The 22199-nt window shown below is 34.1% G+C and overlaps 1 long non-coding RNA gene across 1 annotated transcript; it reads left to right on the top strand.

Annotated features, from left to right (window-relative positions):
* Positions 1 to 1035: 1035 nt before the first annotated feature.
* Positions 1036 to 21647, top strand: LOC119870899. The gene is made up of 3 exons (XR_005356301.1): positions 1036 to 1145; positions 1976 to 2108; positions 21483 to 21647. It is a non-coding gene; the product is annotated as an uncharacterized LOC119870899 (long non-coding RNA).
* Positions 21648 to 22199: the final 552 nt, after the last annotated feature.

Consider the following 22199-nt stretch of genomic DNA (forward strand, 5'->3'; position numbering starts at 1 on the left):
AATTGTTTTGGTTTTATTTTTATTTTGTTGTGGTTATCACTGTTTACTATCTCTATTTCCTTCAACTGAAGTATTTATCCTTTGCCTTCATTTAGCTAGCTTATGTTAACTATTTCAAGTATGAGCACTGGACTCCACTTCTTCAGAAAGGACTTTCATCATCATCATCATCATGCCTATACCATCCTCTCCTTTTTTCCCCATGCTCTAATCTAGATTAAGACTCTGTTTTACAATACTATAGCAGCTGGTACATTTACATCTTTATATAAGGGCAGCCCGGGTGGCTCAGTGGTTTAGCGCTGCCTTCAGCCCAGGGCGTGATTCTGGAGACCCGGGATCGAGTCCCACGTTGGGTTCCCTGCATGGAGCCTGCTTCCCTGCCTGTGTCTCTGCCTCTCTGTCTCTTTCTCTATGTATCTCATGAATAAACAAAAATCTTTAAAAAAAAAAACCTTTATTTAAGACTATAAACTCGATGAAGGCTTGATATCACATTCAAATATTAACCTAAAGGTCTATAGAATTCTGTATAGTGCATGACATTTTCAATTTCAATATTTTGTAATTTTGAGTTATTTTCAGGTAAATTTTCATAAGACAAACAAATAAACCATAATCTCCAAGGAAGGTAGGGCAATTCTTACCATTAATGTTTGGTTATAGAGTAGGAGGAATGGAATCAAAGTCTCAAACATTCTAAACTTCAATTTTTTTTCTATAGTGAAGTATGATATTTGTTGGCTAATTGAATTAAATAAAAACAAAAAAAGAGAAAAGGAATATTATATTGAGATTTAGAGTATTAAAGGTGTGTAATGAGAACTGTATTTTTTTATAATTAATATGACTGTGATGAAGCTACACATTTAAATACATATTTACCTCTATATAATACCTGCGATCTTTGTGTAGGCCCCTAGCACTTACTCTCTTTTTATGGCCCTAAATTTTACTGTGTTTTTAACAAAACGTGGTATGGGATCATACGGTATGAGATAATACATTTTTACTGATTAGTTTCTATCATTTTCTTCATGTAACAGAGTTGAAGGAGATAGTAATAAAGTCTACATTACTATATATTTGGTTCACCAACATGTCTATTTTGACCTGCTGCTATAAATTTATTTCCTTTATCACTGGTAAGTACATTTAACAACTCTGAATGTAATCCTAGGCAATCTGTCCAATAGAGCTTTCAAATTGTCCAACTGACATTTAGTCTTTATATTAACTCCACAAAATACTAATAGGAATTATTTTTCTAAATAAAACAAAAGTTATACCTCATCCTCAGCTCTATCAAAAATCTAAAGAATATTTAATATTTTAGAAATCCATTTCTTACATACTTTTAGTTGTCTTTGTATTAGATTCACACAGATTAAAGCCCATGAGTGGGAAATAATATCTTTCCAGATGCTTTTGCCATCAGACAAAATAAAAGGCCTCAATTGCAATTATAGTAAGTCTATAATTTAAGCTAATGTATAAACAGAAAAAAATCACCTTTAGAATCCATCAGTCACTTAGGAAAATTATTTTCTACCAAGTGGCATTTATGGTTATCTCTGTTTAAGGTGAAACTTGTCTGGAAATATACAGACACTAAAACAAAAATAACCACCTATTTTTTTTGCCCTGTTCTGCTCTCATTTGAAATCCTGCTGTTGTTATCAAATTTATTTATTTTCTTTTTCTTTCCCTCCTGTGGAGTCTTCTAAACTATTGCATTTGCTATGTAGTTTTTGTGAGAGATACATGGAACCATTTAGAATGATTTATTTGTAAATGACTTGATCTAATTCCCTTACTTTATCATTTGTCATTGTGTTTATGGTTTAAATCACTGAACCACAGTTAAATAATTAAATTAAAATGTGGAGAAATTTGTCACATCATTAAAAATAATGACAAAAATCAAGGAAGAAAATGAATTGTCATATGTTTTTGTTTTTTCCCCTCCATACAGTGTATTAAACAAACCAATCACTCTTCATAAATGGAAACTGGATTTTATGAAGCATAAAAACAAAGAATGAAAATTTACATTGATGGTGGGAGAAAATCAGGGAACCTAAGTTATGCATAAATACATAAATATAGTAAGTAATCATGGTTCTTATTACTCTGAAATATGTAGATCTTTTTTTCCTATAAGTCTTCTTTCTAAAACCTTGATCATTTCCATTTTCTAAGTTATCTTTTAAAAACAAAAGTGTGATGTGGTCAAAACTGTCTTTCCTAAAAATATGTGAAACAATTTTAAAGTTTCTTGATACTTTATTTCTTATATTTGATTAAACTTGAAACTAAGAAACATGTTATTCCACATCCAGTGTTATATAGTTGGAAATCAGTTTTATATTGTATTACTTTGGTAATTTGGCTTTGGATAATATCAATTTTCTTAGCCCTGATGTACTTTTGAACTCATTTTTATCCTTGCAACATCACACCACTTTGATCTATATTCCAAATTCTAGCAAAGTAAAATAACGCAAATGAACTTTGACAAAAATATGCCTAAATTTTCATTTTGCCTTCTTTCTAAAATCTGAAGAAAAATAATGGTCTCATTCTTCAACAAGAAAATAAAGAACACTGAACTCATAGTACATATGAACTCATTCGATGAAATACAATAGTAGAGCTGCAATAAGAATTTTATGTGTCATAGGAAAGCCTAAGACTGTCATATTTGGTACCAAACCGGTGTCATTGAGTTGAAAGAAAGAAGGATTTACTGCTATTAAATGGTCATTGCTTGACTTATAGGGGAAGCTTGAAGGAGTTTCCAAGCAGAAAAGCAAGGAAACCCCAGGAAGGGAGAAGGAGGCAAGTTGAGGCCTGATGTTGAATAGATCTCTAGGGGAAAAACCAGTTTTGAAACTGACATCTAAGTTAACAGAAAGAAAGCCAACCGCTTTTTGCTCAGCAGCCACTAAAACCTGTTGAGATTTGTGAATTAGTTCACATCAGTATGAGAGAATGATAGAGACTAAGTGTAAGGAATGTTAAGAAGACGAAGAAAGAAAAATTATGTGGCTATTTCAGTCATGCCTTGTGCTTCCACAATGAGAGCCAATATTGGCACAATGTCAATGGGAAAATGAGCTAATTACTGGAAGATATGTGCCCACTAAAGCGGGGCATGACATCATGATGGATTTGTGTGAGATGAAGAGGAGGACTCAAACACGAATTTAGGTCCCATGTATGTCACTGGTAGAATTATGACTCACCTAAATAAATGACACAACAGAGAGGCTTTTAAGGCAGAAAACAAGTTGAGTCTGGTAATAGAGGTGTTGAATGTATGATAGTAACAGAATGCTCAGTCTTCAGACTTTCTGAGCTAGTGCATTTAAATATAAACAAGATTGCTACATTTATCAGATATAGTATGCAAAATTTCATATATGATCTCTTAAAAGGCATTTGTTGTTCAAGGGGCACCATTTTTGCAGAGAAAGGAAGAAACTGTTAGAAAAGAGAGAGACTTCAACAGCCAGTCCAGAAAGTTTTTGGCCACAGTGTGGCAACATTCCTTGTGTTAAATGCCTAACATTCAGTCTTAATTGTTTTTTTTTTTTTTTTATGTTTTTCTGTAGAACTACTTCCTTGCTTTATTATATTTTTTCAGTTATTGAACCTTCCCACACTAGATTATAGTCCTTCCATATTTTGTCAGTAAGAGAAATAGGAAAAGACATTTTCAAAATTTCTAATAAAGGTATACAGAGAGATATTCATAAGTACCAGAAAAGATGTTCTTGTTTCTCCTTCCCTAAGTGTACTGCTGAATCGGAAACCATAGGGAATATAGTCCTGGGATGAAGAGAGACTTTTGTGACCGCCACATTTCATATTCATATATCCTTGATATCCTATTGCCTAAGATTACTTTTCCATTTTATTTAAGCTATATGACTTGGCATCATTCAAATGTCCCTATTCATGTATTTAATAAATTTATGTATAATGCTTACTCTGAGCCAGAAACTAGTTGAACTACTTCACAAATAAATCATTTAAATCTCTTAGCAACATTATAAGATAGGTATTACCATTATTGCCTATTTCCGTTGAGGAAATTAAACATTTGGAAGTGAGGTAACATTTCTGAGTCATATAAGCTGGTTAAAGGAGGAGATCTCTAGTTCTTAGTTCTAACTACAACACTATGCTATCTCTATAACTATATGAATCAAAGTGTTCCCCTTATTTTAGAGAGGACACCCTTAAAACTCTACCTTGCACAGGTACAAAAGAAATTTCACAGGAATTGGAGTTGAGGTCCATTTTATTTAGAACTTCCCTGCTTTTCCTTTTTTTTTTTTTTTTAAAGATGTTATTTATTTATTCATAAGAGACACAGAGAGAGAGAGAAGCAGAGACACAGGCAGAGGGAGAAGCAAGCTCCATGCAGGGGGCCCAATGTGGGACTCGATTCTGGGACTCCAAGATCACACTCTGGGCTGAAGGCAGATCCTCAACCGCTGAGCCACCCAGGCACCCCATAGAAGTTCCCTGATTTTCATGCAGAGGTACAATCCATTTTTTCTGAGAACTGATTTTGGATTTCTTTCCTTGAAATAAGGCTAAGCAGTTTCAGGTAACAAACTCATTAGTCTTTATTTATTGCTAAAAGATTTTTCCTAAGAATCAGTTATATGTAAGAACTTAGTGTGTAATGCTTTGAATATAAGAGAAAAGTGGTATTTGTAGTCTAGCAAGTAAAGTGCTAGTGGGAAAAAAGGAGTGCATAAAATAACATGATCAAAACTTTGTAGAAGCTGGAATTTAAGTGAGAGATAAGAAACCCACTCATTCCAATAAATCTTAGGACTTCAATAAAATGAGAATGGTTTTAGATTCTATGGGACTTGATTCTGGAAGAACAGAAAAGAGCAAAGCCAATATGTCAGGCAATAAAAAAGGATAGGGAAGGAGTTAACTGTGCTCTAATCTCCTCCCTCCCTAAAGATTTCCAAGTGATCAGGTCTGAGCTCAAGAGCAAAAGACTTTTAATTGGATAATAAATCAATGTTTTAACATAGACAGGACCAAATTATTTTCTTGCTTGAAAATGAAGTTGTTCATTAAGAATTGAAAGTGACAAAAACTCAGGGTTATTCCTAGGATTTCAATCAAGGATAAAGAGGGAGATCCAACAGAAATATCATGGTAGCAAAGTAATAATTTGGTCATTTTCTGTTTGTTACAAAATCTGGTTACATTTAATTCCTATGAAAAAACTCTAGATAATGTCAGGGCAACTGTCAAAGGATCATACCAATATTCTACATTTTATGATGTTTGATGTGACCCTGTTAACATCTCTACCATACAAATATTATTATCCCGTAAATGGGAACATCACATTTTTCTAAGATCCCAGTGATATTCAAGTGCCTATTGAATTTATCCTACAGGACTGATTTAAGTTCTACAGAAGCCTTTTCACATGAGCAAAAACCCTATACATTTCTCCTGTCTCATGTTAGCTCCATTCCAATACTCTCCCCCTAGCACTTACTGTGCCTCAACGACTCAGAATTTGAATTACCTTATAAAAAAATGTGAACGTTTTTGGAGTACTAATAGGTAACAGCATAAATCTATTAGGGCTGCCCTTTCCAGTCAGTAAAACTGGTTACCTTTCAAAGAGCTAAAAAATATTAATTTAAAAATTCAATATTCTAAGGTTGCAATTAGATCTGTACTTATACCAAATCCCACTTTCTGATAAGATAAATGATAAATTGGTACTCCTGGGTGGTGCAGTCAGCTAAGCCTCCAACTTTCAGTTTCAGCTCAGGTCCTGATCTCAGGGTCTTGGATCCAGCCCAGAGATGGGCTCCGCACTGAGCAGGAAGTCTGTTTAAGATTCTCTCACCCTGGGAGGGGCACCTGTGTGGCTCAGCTGGTTAAGTGTCTGCCTTCTGCTCCAGTCATGATCCTGGGGTCCTGGTATCAAACTCCCTGTGAGGCTCCCCCCAGAGTAGGGGGCCGCTCTCCCTGCTTGTGCTCTCTCTCTCATCAAATGAAATCTTTAAAATAAAATTTAAAAATAAATAAAATAAAAGATTCCTGAGGGAATCACTCTCTCTCTGTCTATGCATGTAATGTCAGTTTCTAAAATATAGACATAGGAGAGTATGTATGGGATTATAACATTTATATAAAATATAGTTTAGATAGATAGATAAACTGATAGATGATAGTAAATAAACACATGCAGGTATCACAGCTATCCCTCTGCACGTGCATGTTTACAATATTTGAAATGCATACATCTAAATGTATATGCAAAATTACTTATAAAAAAAGTTCAAAAGGCATAGAAGTAGCTGCTAATTATTATGTCTGCCTTTGAGGGGAAACTGAATACCTAGGGAGAAAAAAATTAACATTTATTCCTTGTCACAATATTTCTATTGTTACCACACATGTACTACTTTAATAATTTTAAAACTTAAATGTTAAGACATTTTGATTTTTGATTTTTATTTTAACTTTGAGATCTTACTCACTGCACTCTAGGGGAGGTGTTGGGAATTGCTGTTAATCTTTCCTCAATGTTTGTTTCCTACTGTAGAATTGCTAACTAAAACGCAGAAATATAGCATACCCAATTAACATCCAGTTTTACATAGACTATGAATTTAAGGATAAGTGTGTGCCAAATATTGCATAGGATATACCATTTGCTCTATATGGTAATCCTACCTTTAGTTTGGCATATAATGCAAGAGATGTGATTGTGTAATTAGGGTGATCATCTAATTAATTATACAAATCAGAACTCTTTTTGAGAGTGAAAGTATTACCATCTATAATTTCATTATATAAACACACTTAAGCCAGGACTATGTCTGGCAAACTGGATTATAAGGAAATCTTAAATGTTATTTAACTCTCCACTGGGAGAGGTGGGAAGAAGCTTTGTTAAAGTAAAATATTAACCATTGACTATGACACTCTTGATCAAAGCTACCAATGAACACTCTTGCCTGCATTGCTTCCTTTCACTAATTCTGGAAGGATCAGAATTAACCTCTGCGAGATTCAGCTAGTATATAATAGTTGTGGAGAATGGCAAAAAACAAACAACCAAAAATCATAAGTGTATAATAGAAATTGCATGTGGACATCAGTTTAATATCCATCCAAAAGGAAAAGAGATTAAGAAAGAAGCAAAAAAGAATAACCATTATCTCAATAATAGTTTTACTTTAAAAGAAAAATGTTGCTAATTCCTAATCCAAGTACCTATTGCCCCAGTGTGCTACATTAGAGAGCATCTCCCTAGCGTATATACCATATCATAGAACATACAGCTATATTTTAACATACCTAGGATGGTTAAACTATAAAAACATTATTATAGATTGAAGTCGAAGATTTTTTGAAGAGTATTTAAGAGAATACTTGTAAAAGCAGTTTCCTGGAAGGAGTTATACTTTAAATGCAGTGACCTGTGAAGAACTTTCTTCTTTTTAGACCTGTCTGCTTCAAAAGGTTTATTGATTATGGAGAGGAAAGAGTAAAATTTTGTGTTTATTTTATATTTTGATAACAATTTTTGTGGTTTTCTAAGTTTTTATTTAAATTCCAGTTAGTTGACATGCAGTGTAATATGTTTCAGGTGTACAATTTAGTGATTCAGCAGTTCCATACAACATCTAGTGCTAAAGACAAGTGCATGCCTTAATCCCCATCACCTATTTCCCCTATCCCTGCCCTCCCCTCCGGTGACCATCAGTTTGTTCTCCATAGTCAACAGTCTGTTTCTTGATTTGCCTCCCTCCCTCTTTTCCCTTTGCTCATTCCTTAAGTGTCTAAAAGAGAAAAACACTATGCTATCATCTCTTTGTTCTATGTATCACATAGATTAACAGGAAGGAAGAGAAATTCAACTGCAGAAGTTATGTTAATAAGATAAACCACATTAAGCTAGTATTTACATGCTGCTTGTTTATAGGATATTTACTTTAATAAGCCATTCAGCGTTATAAATGACCATGAAATTATCAATTACAGCCCCAGCATAAGTGGGATACACATGCAAGTTATAAAGAATCTATGTAATAATGAGTGTCAGGATGTACCAAAAACAAACAAGCAAAATAGTACCAGGACTCAAGGGTAGTCATTGGACCCTGAAGGAGAAAGTTCGCTCAAAATTTTGGGTTTCTTGCTTTTGTTTATTTCCCTGTAAGATGACTATGACCTTTAGGTTAGGGATGATGCCAGGTTGATGACCTAGCAAAGAGATGGGAAGTGGAATAAATATGCTGATTTCACCTTCTAATCTCCTGACAGGGCTCCCTATTGGTCAAAATAAATGGAAACTCAGAGGAAAAAGAATATGAAAATACCAAATGATATAAATCTGATCAGTATTCTAGGTTGGGAATATGGTAGAGAAGAACAGAGAGTAGCTAGAAACAGAAGATATTTGACATATTAACTCAACCAATAAATAATAAGTGCTTATTAGACGCAAGAAATTGTGTTAGGTACAGAGGAAAAATGAACAGGACAGGGTTCAATCTTTCTAAAAAGAAAGGTTTATTACAGAGACTTTAAAATTGATTAAATATCAAAGAGAAATAGAAAGAATAAACATGTACATAATTTCCTCACACACAAAGAATATTTGTGTATCTTTAGACATTCAGTTATTCAGAAACCGTAGTTTGAGGATCATCAGGCTTCTACTTTCTTATTTCAAATATCTATCCATTAATATTTAAATATCTATTACCATTTAATGATTCTGTGTTATTTCAAGATGGTATTGAGTTTCTACCTAGTAACTACATTAGTATTTTAGCAAGAGGGGCATAAAGATTTCAATATTTGTATAAGCCCAGTATTTTGGTAATAAACCATCCTCAGCCCATTTCAGTTAAGCCTCAACAGAAAGTCAAGGTCTTGGTAATTGTTTAAAACCCATTTCTATCTCTTCATTTTCACAGTTTGAATGTAAATCTCAATTTTAATCTCTTTCTTACTCTTTAACTTCCATCTCTCCCTGTCTCTCCCCTGGACCCACATCTCTCTCTGTTCGGATATAAACTTATTACCTGTGGTCAATTGATTTTTAACAAGGATTTCAAGTCCATTAGTAGGAAGAATTTAGTCTTCTCAACAGATGACCAAAAGATGCTGGGAAAACTGGATTTTCACATACTAAAGAATGAAATTGGATCCCTCACCTCATACCATATACAAAAATTAGCTCAAAATGATCAGCAATATAAATATAAGAGCTAAATTCATAAAATTTTTAGAAAAAAATATAAGGGTCAATATTCATCACCTTGGATTGAGCATCAGATTTTTATTTAAACAATATATGATATGTATCATATATATCATATATAATGTAACACACAATGTTACATTAGTTTCACATATAAAACAGTGATTTGACAAGTCTATACAACAAGCTATGCTCACAAGGGTTCCTACCATATATTACCATACAATGTTATTAAAATACCATTGAAGATACTCCTTGTGATGTACTTTGAATTCCTGTGACTTACTTATTGATTCCATAACCACAAGCTTGTATCTCGTATCCCCTTCACCTAGATAGGACACTAAAAGCACTAGTGAAAAGAGAAAAGAAAAATGATACATTAGATTTAACCTATATAACAACAGCAACAGCAACATAAACACAGTTGTGTACCTGTGGTAGTTAATTTCACATGTCAACCAGGGTATGGTACAGTACATGAATATTTGGTCAAACATTTTTTCTAGATGCTTCTTTGGAGGTATTTTTTAGAAGATAGTAATATTTAAATCAGTAGGCTTTGAGTAAAGGAGACACTAATCCCTCCATGATGTAGATCAGCTTCATCAAGTCATTTGAAGGCTTTTTGGAAAAAAAAGACCAAACTCTCCAGAGGAAGAAGGAATTTTGCTAGCAGACTGGTTTTTGACTGGAACTGCATCTCTTTTCTGAGTCCTCAGCCCTCCAGTCAATCCTACGGATTTTGACTTGTGAGCTTCCACAATTCCATGATCAAATTCTCTCTCTCGCATATACATATGTGTGTGTGTGTGTATATTAAATATTCAACAAAAATATTCATTTTATACACAGCACCAACTCTCACCCACCCACCATACTATTTCTATATGTATATATGGATGATAGATGGATAGATGATTGATAGATAACAGTATAGATACAGATATATATAAAGAGATGATGGTTAAGGGATGAGATGATGGTTAAGATATACAGATTCACAACAATCCCTACCAAAATTCCAACAATCATTTTTTTCATAAGTTAATATAAATGTATATCCTATTGCCTCTGTTCTCTGGAAAATTATAATACAAAATCAAAGATATTATTAAAAAAGTGAAAGACATCCAAAGATCACGAGAAACTACTTGTGCAAACCATGTATCTAGTAAGTATTTAATACCTAGAATATGTAAAGGGCCTACAAATCAACAACAAAAAGTGCATAAAATGAGAAAAAAAAAACCTTGGATATCAATCCAAAAAAGATATACAAATGTCTAATTAGCAAATGGAAGGATGTTCAATATCACTGGTCATTAATGAAATTCAAGTCCAAACCACAATTAAACACCACTTCATACCCACTGAAATGAAAGTAATTTTTCAAAAAAAAGAAAGTAACTGTTGGAAAAGATGCAGAAAATATGGAACCCTTGTAAATTGTTCATGGGAATATAAAATGATACAGCCACTGTGGAAAACAGCTGGGCAGTTCTAGTAAACATAGTGGACCTGCATAGTCCAACAATTCCATTCCTAGATCTGTTCCAAAATAATGGAAAACAGGAACTTAGACACTTGCATACCAATGTTTGTTGCGGGATTATTCACAATAGCCAAAGGATGTAAATAATTCAGGTGTTCATCAGATAAACAGATAAACAGAAATTCATACAATGGACTATTATTCTGCCATAAAATAAGCCAGACACTAAAGGACAAATAGTATATGATATCGATTATGTGAATATCCAAATATCTGTAAATTGACCCAAAAAGTAGATTAGAAGTCACCAGAGCCTGGAGTGGGTGGGGAGGAAGCAGAATGGGGAATTATTGCTTAATGGTTACAGAGTTTATTTTGGGCTGATGAAAAAATTTCAGAAATAAGTAGTAATTGTACAATATCGAGAATGTAATTAATGGCACTGAATCACACTTAAAAATGGTTAAAATGGCAAATTCTATGTTTTGTGTATAAATATACAATATAACATATTTTACATATTGTATTTATATATTTTATATGTTACATATCTAAATATATTTTACTACAATAGAATGCAATAATGAATCTTACCTTGTGATGGAAGAAGGGCTCACAATTGTAATAAATTGGTCCCTAAGCCTTATTAAGAATATGATGATTGACAAAGACCTCAGAATGCTGGAGGTATTATCCATGTAGAGACTTCTCTGGTAGAGGAGTGTCCCCAGAACTCCATAGCTCATATAGTTAAGGTAGAATTAGGGAAGAGAAGTTAAGGATTGAGGTCAGAGAGTTAAAGGCAGATAAAGATAGCAACCATGTAATAACAGCATAGCCATGGAAAAACATGACATGATACAGCTTTATTCAGTAGGGCTCATGCAGAAGCAGTAAAGCTTGGATGTGCTAATGGGAAGCAAAGCTAAATTTTTCATTACAATCCATTAAAACCACAATGAACACATTGTGGCCATTCTCCTTGGAAAGGAGTTCAAAATAATTCTGCAAAAACAATTCTATTTTTCACTCACTGCTGTCACTTCTCATTTACTTCTCTAAGAAAAACAGTGGGACCAGATATTTAAAATATTTCTCTGAGATATTCAAAGTATTCTAAATGGATACAGTAACCTCCTTTGCCCTGAAGTTGCCTTATTTAGTCTGTAGCACTGAAATGGTGACAAAACCTCACAGAAACAGTGCATAATATACTTGCTCCCAGGGAATGTATAGATTTACTATTTACATAGTTTTCCCCTTTTGGGAATTAAGCTCAGAAGAAAAGCCTTTCAAACACTGGGGGCATAGGCCATCGAATACAGTTGTGTGTGTGTTTTCTGGGATGTTTATCTTGTCAACAGTAATATTCCTTTTTCCTGTAAACATTTACTTAGCAGAAGTGTTAAAAGTTTTTCTCTTAGCTTGGCCACCAGAATTTTCTTCACAAAGTAAAACTCTGAAAGAATGTTCTCAGATTTAAAAACCCCAAAACTATTTTGTTTTTAGCATACATTGTTTGTACAGAATTTTCCTTGCTAAGAAACAAAAGGGGGAAAAGTATCTAGACACTTAATACATGTCCAAAGAACAAGGAAATAATATTTCTAAATCCCCATGACTCAGAGTGGCAGTCAATGCAAGTCCACATTCCAGGCCACAATTCTAGTCTTAGTCTCTACAGTTTAAAAAAAGAAAGAATAAAAAAAGCTTCATTTGTGGTCCATTATTCATTACTATTCAGTAATATGAAAGTATTTTCTTTCAGTGCACACTTAGGTTGGCAAAAGTTTTTAAACATATGTGTTAAGTGTTTTATAGAGATCGGATGTTTCTAATTTCCTTATGATTTAAGTCTATAGACGTTCAGTGGTCATTGACTGTATCTTAGATCAGAGTAGTTAAAAGTTCCAAACAAGTGTGGACATGAAAAACAAAACAAAACAAAACAAAACAAAAAAACACCACCTGTCATCCTCACCGAACCCTTGATTTTTTCATGATTTTGAAATAGAGCAATAAATCTGAAAGTGACCTTAGGTAGTAACTATTACAACTTACTCACTTTACAAATGAAAAGCAGAGCCTTAAATGCTGAGATTAAATGCTGCCTCTAAGGAAAAGGCTTGTAAGTAACCAATCTGGACCTAGTAGATTTCAATATTCTTCCCAACATACCACACTCCCTCTGACCTATTCTTCAGCGGCTCCACTTGTAAGGACAAATACAAATTAAAAATGAGAGCCTTAATTCTCCCTGTTGAAAATCAGGGAAGGTATTTCCCCGCGCTCCTTTTTCAGTGAGCATTTATCTTAGAGTTACTGTAAGTACTTTCTGCTCTGAAATGTACATAAATACTTCTGAAGACTAAATTGGCATTTTGTCAGCTTTATGACCTTGGAATGTCTTTCTGGAGATCCTGGGAGCAATCTCTATGAAATACAAACATTAAGGAAGATAGCTCCCCTGTCTTCCCATTTCTCAAATAGGAGGGCAAGAACTTGACTTTGGTGGGCAGCACTTTGCTCCAAGATGCAAAACTACTTCCTAGTATTAACAGTATTAGAGGTTGGTCTTTCCACTAGGCAAAGCCAATTCACTAACATAACACAGATTCCAGGTAAAATGAGGATATATCGCATGGGACAAATGGTGTTGTCAGTTTTCTTACTTGAGAACTAGTTGTTCATCTCAAAAACATGCATGTATTTAACGAAATATAGCTGCTTGGCCAAATGAAAGGATGAGATTTCTATCTTTACAATTTCTTAGCAGATTCCCTTAGCAGATGAGCATCATGTTCTGGTTTACTGCTTGTTCAATAATAAAGGTATTTTCTTTCCCTACTACCTTTGTGGGAGATTAGATTTTTAACTATATTTTCCCAATACACTAGAATTGGTCTTTCTTTCTTCCCTCATTCCTCCTTCCCTTTACTATGTACCTTTAATCCTTCAAAAAAATTTAGTGTAAGAAACTGCACAATAGATATATAATCAACGTTTCTTGAAAACTTAATTCAGGAAACCTTTATATTGCACTATTGAGAAGTAAGTACTATGATAGGCACTTATTTGTACAGGATCGACAAAATAGGCCTTTGTCCTCAAGAAACAGACAGAAGAGAAAGACAATGAACACATAAGTATAATGTTATAGGGTTAATGGAATGATAGCAATGGACGTGAAGTCCTCTACAGTGTAGTGGGTAAGGGCAGAAATTCTGACCCCAAACTCTCTAAATTTAACCCATTTTTACCACTTATAAGACTGATGACTTTTGCCAAAGTTCTCTGTACCTCAGTTCTTTATTTGGGGAATAATATTACCTACTACATGTAGGGCTGTTACGAAGAATAAAAGACTTTATGTACATCATGCCCTTAGAGAGTACTTGGCATGACTTAAGCCCTTTACAAGTCATTTGTAGAAATCTATAGGAAGAAGTCTAACCCATCCTGGATGGTGGTTTCCATGAGTTCTGAAGATAGACAAAGCAAATGTATGAAACTGTACTATGTATGTGGAGATGCATTTGCAGCTTAGGGTTTGGTGAAGTTAAATTGCAAAGCATAATGTGAATCATGAAGATGATCTTTTCCATGTTCAAGAGGTAACTCCTCAGTAAGGAGTTGCAGAAGGAATTTAGGAAGATGCATAATAATCAGATTTGTAGTTAGATATAGCATGACACCAATTTATTAGAAGATAAATTTTGAGTTACTGGAAATCGAAGGCGAGATAAGAATGATGTGGGTTACAAAAATTTGATTGCCAGATGACCTTATACTCTGAAACTCTAAAATGTACTTTAAATTATAATAATTAATAGTGCAGCTTAGAAGTCTGTTTCTGAGAGCCGAGTGGGCAGGATATCTAATTTCCCTTGTTTAAATCTCCTAGATCTCAGCATTAAGAAGAAAAATATGTTTTTCCTGTTTTACCTACTTAATTTTTATAGGACACTGGAGGAGGTTAATTTTAAAGTTAATCATCAAATAGATATATTGAGTTTTTCTTACCTCTTAAAACAAGAAACTATGTAAGGAAATAGAACCTTAACATCGCACTTTGATTTTAATACTTACTTTTTGCAATGGAAAGTGTCCTGATTACTAATATCTTCTTGCATTAGTGTCCATTATACCCTGAATGAGAAAAAAAATCCTATGCATACATTTAAGTATGGCTATTCTTATGAGTAAACATCTGCTTGATCAAATTTCTCTCTAAGTGGTAAGATAACTGACAGAGTTAGGAAAACATAAAGAATGTGAAGAGGGACTTGCACAGAAGTCTGATTATTAGTCTTATTTATGCAATTTACACTGCCATACTGACATGCTTTATACTTGGTTTTAGGTTTATTAGCAAAGTGACCTTTTGTCTTTAGCCAGGTCAGAATGTAGAAGAGCTCTAGTTCTGTCATTTGCCACGTTATATAGTCTTTACTTTTGTATCCAGTCAGCCTCTTCACACACACATGTACAATTAGTTGATAATAATCACTCACCTGCTGAAACATTACTTACCATATGTTTCCAAGAATTTTCAACATGCATATATATCACCTTGGTATGGGAGAGCTTGGTTCTTGTCTCATAAAGTCAAAGAATCTCACGGACAATAGAGAGTGAACAAAGTGATAGAAATTTATTAAGCAGAGATACAGAGAAAGCTCTCAAAAGTGGAAGGGTCCCCACAGGCTGCCATCAGGGACTTTTACGTCTATCTTTTTTGGGAAACTGACCAGGGAACTAGGTAAATTTCCTGTCAATATTAGGGTGGATGTTTAGAACAAACATGGTGGACTTGTAACTATCATAATAACAAATAAGATGTTCTTGTAAATATCATGAGCCCAAACAAGGTGTTCCCTTCTTTCTGGTTAATATCTCCTCCATAATATTTCTCTACATCTGGAATTTCTGTGAGCCTAGTCAGGTAGCCCATAGCCTTGAGAGTCATGTGTGGTCTTGGTTTGAGCAGAGACTACTGATAGCACTTTAATTACATATTTCTTTGTAGTCTCGTGAGTTTCTGTGATTTATTTAATAGCCATTAAAGGGGGCTACTCCCTAACATTTTGGAGCTGGGGAGCCAGGTTTTTCTGTTTTTTACTGTCAAAGACAGAGAGAGAGAGAGAAAGAGAGGGAGGAGGGGCAGAAGGACAGAAGGAGAGAAAGTATCTTAAACAGAATCCCAGTTGAGTGCAGAGCCTGATGTGGGGCTCAATCTCAGGACTCAAGAGTCAACCAAATAAGCCCCCAGGTGTCCCTGCACTTCAACTTCTAACTACTAATTTATATATTTCAAATAATTTTAGACTGGAAAAATGAACTCAAATATAATTTAAATCATATTTGTGTAAAAAATTATAATGAATTCCCCGTGTTTTACAATGAATTTAAGTTATGTAAGTCTACATTCTGTGATCTTTGCATTGTCATTTTTTGCCAATTCAAAAGATAGGTTCATATCTTTACCTTGATTTTTTTCCTTAAAGGGAAAGAACATGATAAAAAAATCAGTAAGGAGTGTAGTAAAATATAATAGCTTAATAGGACGATATAGAGAGATATGCAGAGGAAAGGAAAATGAACATGGAAAGAGAACATTAGAGGTAAAGAATATTATACAAATACTGAGATATCAGGGGAGCAGATAAGTTTATTTACAAATACCTACTTTATCAGTAAACAAAGAAGTGAAAAAATCTTATTGAAAATAATTTAAGCTATATTTTAAAATACATATGTGAGACTATGACAATTTCAGAAAAATAAACAGTTCCTCTAGTAGACAAAGGTAGTTTGACTTTCTACTACCTTGCTTTTCAAACTTTATATTAAAGAGTTGGGGTAATTATTGCATAAGCAAGAATAATCTCAAACTGGTTGAAGAGATCTAGAAAAAAAAAACTTTATTATATCAAAGGTAGTGTTATGTTTTGATCTTTTTAATGTTAGAATTTCATATTTTGGAGGCATTTTCCAATTTTAAAGGCTCACCATTGTAAGTAATATATATTTATCTGTATTAAACCCATTTTCTCTGCTCACTCAACTCTTAAAAAATGCATATTTAATATATTTTTATGACTACTACTAAGTATATGTCATAAGAGGATTAATTTGCTAATTTCTTTACCGTGAACAATAATGAATTATTCATTATTATGTGATGAGCTAATGAGAAAAATACCACTTTAGATCAATTTGTATTAAACTGAATTACTGATATGTTTTCTAAACCTTCTTTTTTCACTATCTTTCCCAACTTTGATAGTAACAATCACATTTTTTTTAATTGCATAGGCCAGAAATCATGGTATCTTCATTTATGTTTATGTATTTCCCTCACTCTGCAAATCTAATCCACAAACCCTGACATCTTTATCTTTTAGCACCACTCTAGTCCAAGCCGCCACCATCTTTCACGTTATTGCAACTGCATCCTATGAAGGGAAGGCTTCAGTAAATATTTACTAAATTAATTAATAATTAATGAATATGAACATTTTGGCCTAAAAACCTCCTGGCCAACTAGCAGTCTTCAGTATAAAAATACCCTAGCCTTATTTATGCCAAATATTGAAATATCATGTGTTTACTTATGTAGAGGTCATCTCAAGCACAATAAAAAAACACCATTACTCCAGATCACAGCTACTCTGATTCATTAGTGCTGCTGAAGATAATGCTGTATTGCTCTGTCACAGTTGAGGGTAGTTAAAGCTGACAGCAAATTAAATAACTACTTATCACGGGTTGAATTCAAGCTGCAGGATAATTAAAAACCTGCAAATTTAGTTTTAGTCAAACATGAGTAAGGAAGCAAGAAAAAGAAACTGCAAGAGATATTCTAATTTTTCCTGGGCTTCTTGAGGACCAGGCATACACCATTTGCAAAAGTACGTTTTCCTTAGAGCAAAGAAGTTATGGTATCCATCACAATTATGTTATCTATTAATTATTTTTGAGAAATATGAAAAAATTTACCCTGAACTGTGTTAAAACTTACTGCTTACTTTATTTGGAATTATTTGTGGGGAATTTGCATTAAGTAATTTGCTTCATTGAATAATCATTGATTATCAGATTAAAATATAGTTACTGAAATGTGATTTTAATATTCAGAGGAAATTGAAGTTGAATTTAATTTTCTTGACAACTTTATAAAAGTGGAATTTTAAAAATGAAGTTTGAATTTGTTAAGTGTACAGTTTCTAATCTTGCTAATATTTTGTATAATAAAATTCTAAGTCAACAGGAAAAAGAAAATCAAAAAATGTGAGAGAAAAAAAGGAGTTTTGTGTTGTGAAATCTGGTCTTCTTATTTTAAAGACCCAGAAAGGTTAGTTATTTAAATAATATCATGTTTTAATACCACTCTGCTTCAATTTTACCCCATGGAGATGGATACTATGATGTGCTACACAGATCTTTAATGAATGAGGAAATCATTTCCCTAGCAACTGGGGAGTACTGCCAGAGAATGCTTTTATCTCCCTGACATCTTTTGAGATTACCTAAGCTAAAAAAAGTAGGTCTTGTCCAAAGTAATGCCTCCTTCCATGGGCAGTTTACATCTAAAAATTGGTCAGTGTGGAGGGCAGAAAGCCAGAACCCCTTACCTCAATGTGAAACAACTTAGAACCCAATTTTTCTCATTTTCAGCTCCAGAAGTCCTCACCAAAGAGGGAAGGCCTTCTTTGAGCCCGTATTGCAATTCAACTTCTCTTTGACCAATCCTCTCTCCTTCCCTTTTCTTCCCCAAAAGTAGATCCCCAAAGCATTCCCAAATAATTTCCTTAAAAACAAACAAACAAACAAAACCCAAACAAACAAAAAACAAAACAAAAAAACATATAGGGCAGCCTGGGTGGCCCAGTGGTTTAGCGCCGCCTTCGGCCCAGGGTGTGATCCTGCAGACCCAGGATCAAGTCCCAAGTCATGCTCCCAGCATGGAGCCTGCTTCCCGACCCCCCGCCTCCAATAAATAAATAAAATCTTTAAAAAGCAAATAAATGATTTCCTTTATCAATGTCTATTTCCATTTGGATTCCAAAATGTAATACCCTTGATGCCAATATGGGACTCTACTCAAAGTAATCTCTTTTTTGTGGAGATTGAATTGGAGCTGTAGATCCAAAGAAATCTAGTATGTTGACATTCAGGAGATGAGTGAAAACTACATAAATATAGTAGGCTATAATTAACATCAAGACATTCAAGGCTATATTAGGTGACTGGCAAACAATAATTGTTCAATAAATGAAGTTGAATCACTAAGTGCAGAAAGGCTTTCACTACGTGGTCTACCACTAATTCTGTGACAGTTGTGGTTGTCTCATGATCAGTGTCTCTCCCTGGAACCCACTGGTACTATTTTATAGTCTATTATAAATGATACATCTACAGGGTCATGAAGATGATATTTTCCTGATGTCTAGCCTTCTGAAATCCTTTAAAATTCCATGTCAGGGAGACACCTTTTCACATTTTATGTGCTATCATCAGTGAAGCTTCATTAAGTTATTGACAGAAGTCAAACTGCAAGTCAATTAACACATCAAGCATTGCTGTCAACTAAATAAATAAGTACCTCTCCTTTTAAAGCTTTGTATATGATGGGGTGGGTATTAAATACACACCAATTTAAATTATTTTTGGTCATTTTATACTATTTCAAATACAAATATTAAATATACAATTAGCATATTAAGTTAGAGGCCTGTAAAAACTTGTTATTAAAATGAAGACATCATGTAGCTGATAATTCTAGGGCTGTTCATACTGGGAATTCCTCGGATGTAGTAATAAATGACCTGTGGAGTGTATTAGTTTTCTACCACTTCTGATAACTACCATTATAATAGCTAAAAACAACACAAGTGTATCATCATACAGTTCTGTAGGTCACAAGTCCAAAATGGTCTTACTGGGCTGAGTAAAGTATCAACTAGGCTTTGTTTCTTTCTGGATACTTTAGGTGAGAATTTATTTCCTTACCTTTTTCTGCTTCTAGAGAGTGCCTGTATTCTTTGGTTCATGGCCTCCTGAGTTTTCAAAGCTAGCAACGGTAGATGGAGTCCTTTTTATATCTCATCTCTCTGGCCTTTGCTTTAGGCTCCCTCTTGTATTTTTAAAGAATGCTGGTAATCAGATTAGGTCCCAACTGGATGTTCCAGGATAATCTCTCCATATTAAATGCAGATAATTAGCAGCTTTAATAGCACCTACCACCTTAACATAGCCCTCTTGCTATGTTGTGTAGCAAATTCACAGATTCCAAGGTTTAGGACATCTTTAGGGAGCCATTATTCTGCTCCCCATATTGAGCTGCTGCTAAAATAGGCTGCTGGGATATCTGACCCAATCCAGTTTGACATTTATTATGCATATCTATCTACTCAGCTAAACTTCTTTTTTGCACCTTGGGGCTGACTTGCCCCCTGTCCCCACCTCACTTCCTTTCTATGTGGCATCCTCAGTCTTTTTAAAAACATAGGTGATATTCACACCTGCCCAGATTCCCCTTATTTTTCTTATATGGTTCCTTCCTGCTCAATCCAAAATGGCAGTGGATTTAAAATACCTATAATTTCAACCAATTAATGTTGACTTATATACCTGAACTAAAAGCACAGTTTCTGAAATAGTTTTCTCCTACCCCTTGTATTCCCTGTATCCCAAAGGCATTTCCCTATGTCCCAAAGACATTTATCCTGCTCTACTTTAAAATGAACTTAATTATAATTTTCTGTTTTTATTCCTACTATAAAGAAAATCAATTGGCTGAAGATGTTTTTGTTATTGGTTGTTTTATTCCTCTCTTTAGTATCTTATACATAGTAAATATTCAATAATTATTTCTTAAATGGGAATACCATTAAATGTTACAACAAACCATTTTGAATCGAGTACTTTTACTTCAGGTAAGTGCTTATAGAATTTTGAGCCACAGTCCTACCTGTGAATGTGTACTTTTCAGCATGATGTTGCAGGTTGCACTTATACAACCCTAATAATTAAATGTGTTGTCCTCCATTACCTATTCAAAGCTTTGAAAGTTAACAGTGGAACTTCACTCCTACAGATGATCAATGGTTTGATTGCTCAGAGTTTCACATTCTTCTTACTTTCCCTTGGTTAATACTTACAGATATTTCTCTTATCCGTTTCTACTCCGGCATAAAAATACACACCAATTTAGATTATTTTTGGCCATTTTATACTTAATACATTTCCATATGTTATGTGCAAGCTGAAAGAAACAATAGTAAAGAAGTGTCAGTACACCATTGTTAAAAAAACTAGTTAATGGGATCCCTGGGTGGCGCAGCGGTTTGGCGCCTGCCTTTGGCCCAGGGCGCGATCCTGGAGACCCGGGATCGAATCCCACATCGGGCTCCCGGTGCATGGAGCCTGCTTCTCCCTCTGCCTGTGTCTCTGCGCCTCTCTCTCTCTGTGACTATCATAAATAAATAAAAATTAAAAAAAAATTAAAAAAAAACTAGTTAATGTGAACTTCTCAAAAAGCCTGATTATTTAACAAAAAATATACATGCCACAAGAAGATGCACAAGAGGCTTGTAATTGCCCTGTCAATATAATAAAGCCTAATGTTATTAAGTTTATATACCAACTGAAATACTTAAAGCAAATTTTTTTTTTTTTTTTTTTTTTTTTTTTTTTTTTTAGGATGCACTTGAAGCTGAAATGATAAGCAGGAAACTTGCTTTCTGAGAAAGAAAAGGTACTTTAGTCATCAGGAGACTGAAACAGAGACAATATACCTTTTAACCTTATCAGTAAAATCTTATTTCTATGTTTTGTGTAAAAGCATAGTTAAATCTGGGGTGTTAAGGTGGGTTAGTTGGTTGAGCATCCAGCTCTTGATTTTAGCTCAGGTCATGATCCCAGGGTTGTGAGATGGAGCTCCATATCAGGCTTGGTGCTCAGCAGGGAGTCTGCTTGAGGTTCTCCCCCTCTCCCTCTCCTTCTGCTCCTCCCCACCTCTGTGCTCTCATGCTCTCTCTCTAAAATAAATAAATAAATCTTTTTAAAAAAATCATAATTAAATCTTTATTGAAAGCTATCTCTAAAATATTGTAGATTTGTATTAAGGGCTATATTTTTTTCCAGAAGTAACATTCTATGATAGGGAAATGGTGAGAGATAATTGTATAATACAAATAAGGGCTTAGCACAGAGCAGAATTTATTTTTTTATTTCTAATCTTTATCTATTTGTATGGCCTTAGTACAGTGACTAATATTTACATATCAGGCAATCTTTTCTAATAATGTCCTAGAGGTTTTTATTAAGATACAGTTGTTTTAAGAGAGGAAAATTAATGATATACACATTAACCATCAGTGTTTTGTCTCAATTTAGACTAATTTCTACCTTTAGCAA

Source organism: Canis lupus, chromosome 3, assembly GCF_011100685.1.
Source record: "Canis lupus familiaris isolate Mischka breed German Shepherd chromosome 3, alternate assembly UU_Cfam_GSD_1.0, whole genome shotgun sequence".
Classification (NCBI taxonomy): Eukaryota; Metazoa; Chordata; class Mammalia; order Carnivora; family Canidae; genus Canis; species Canis lupus.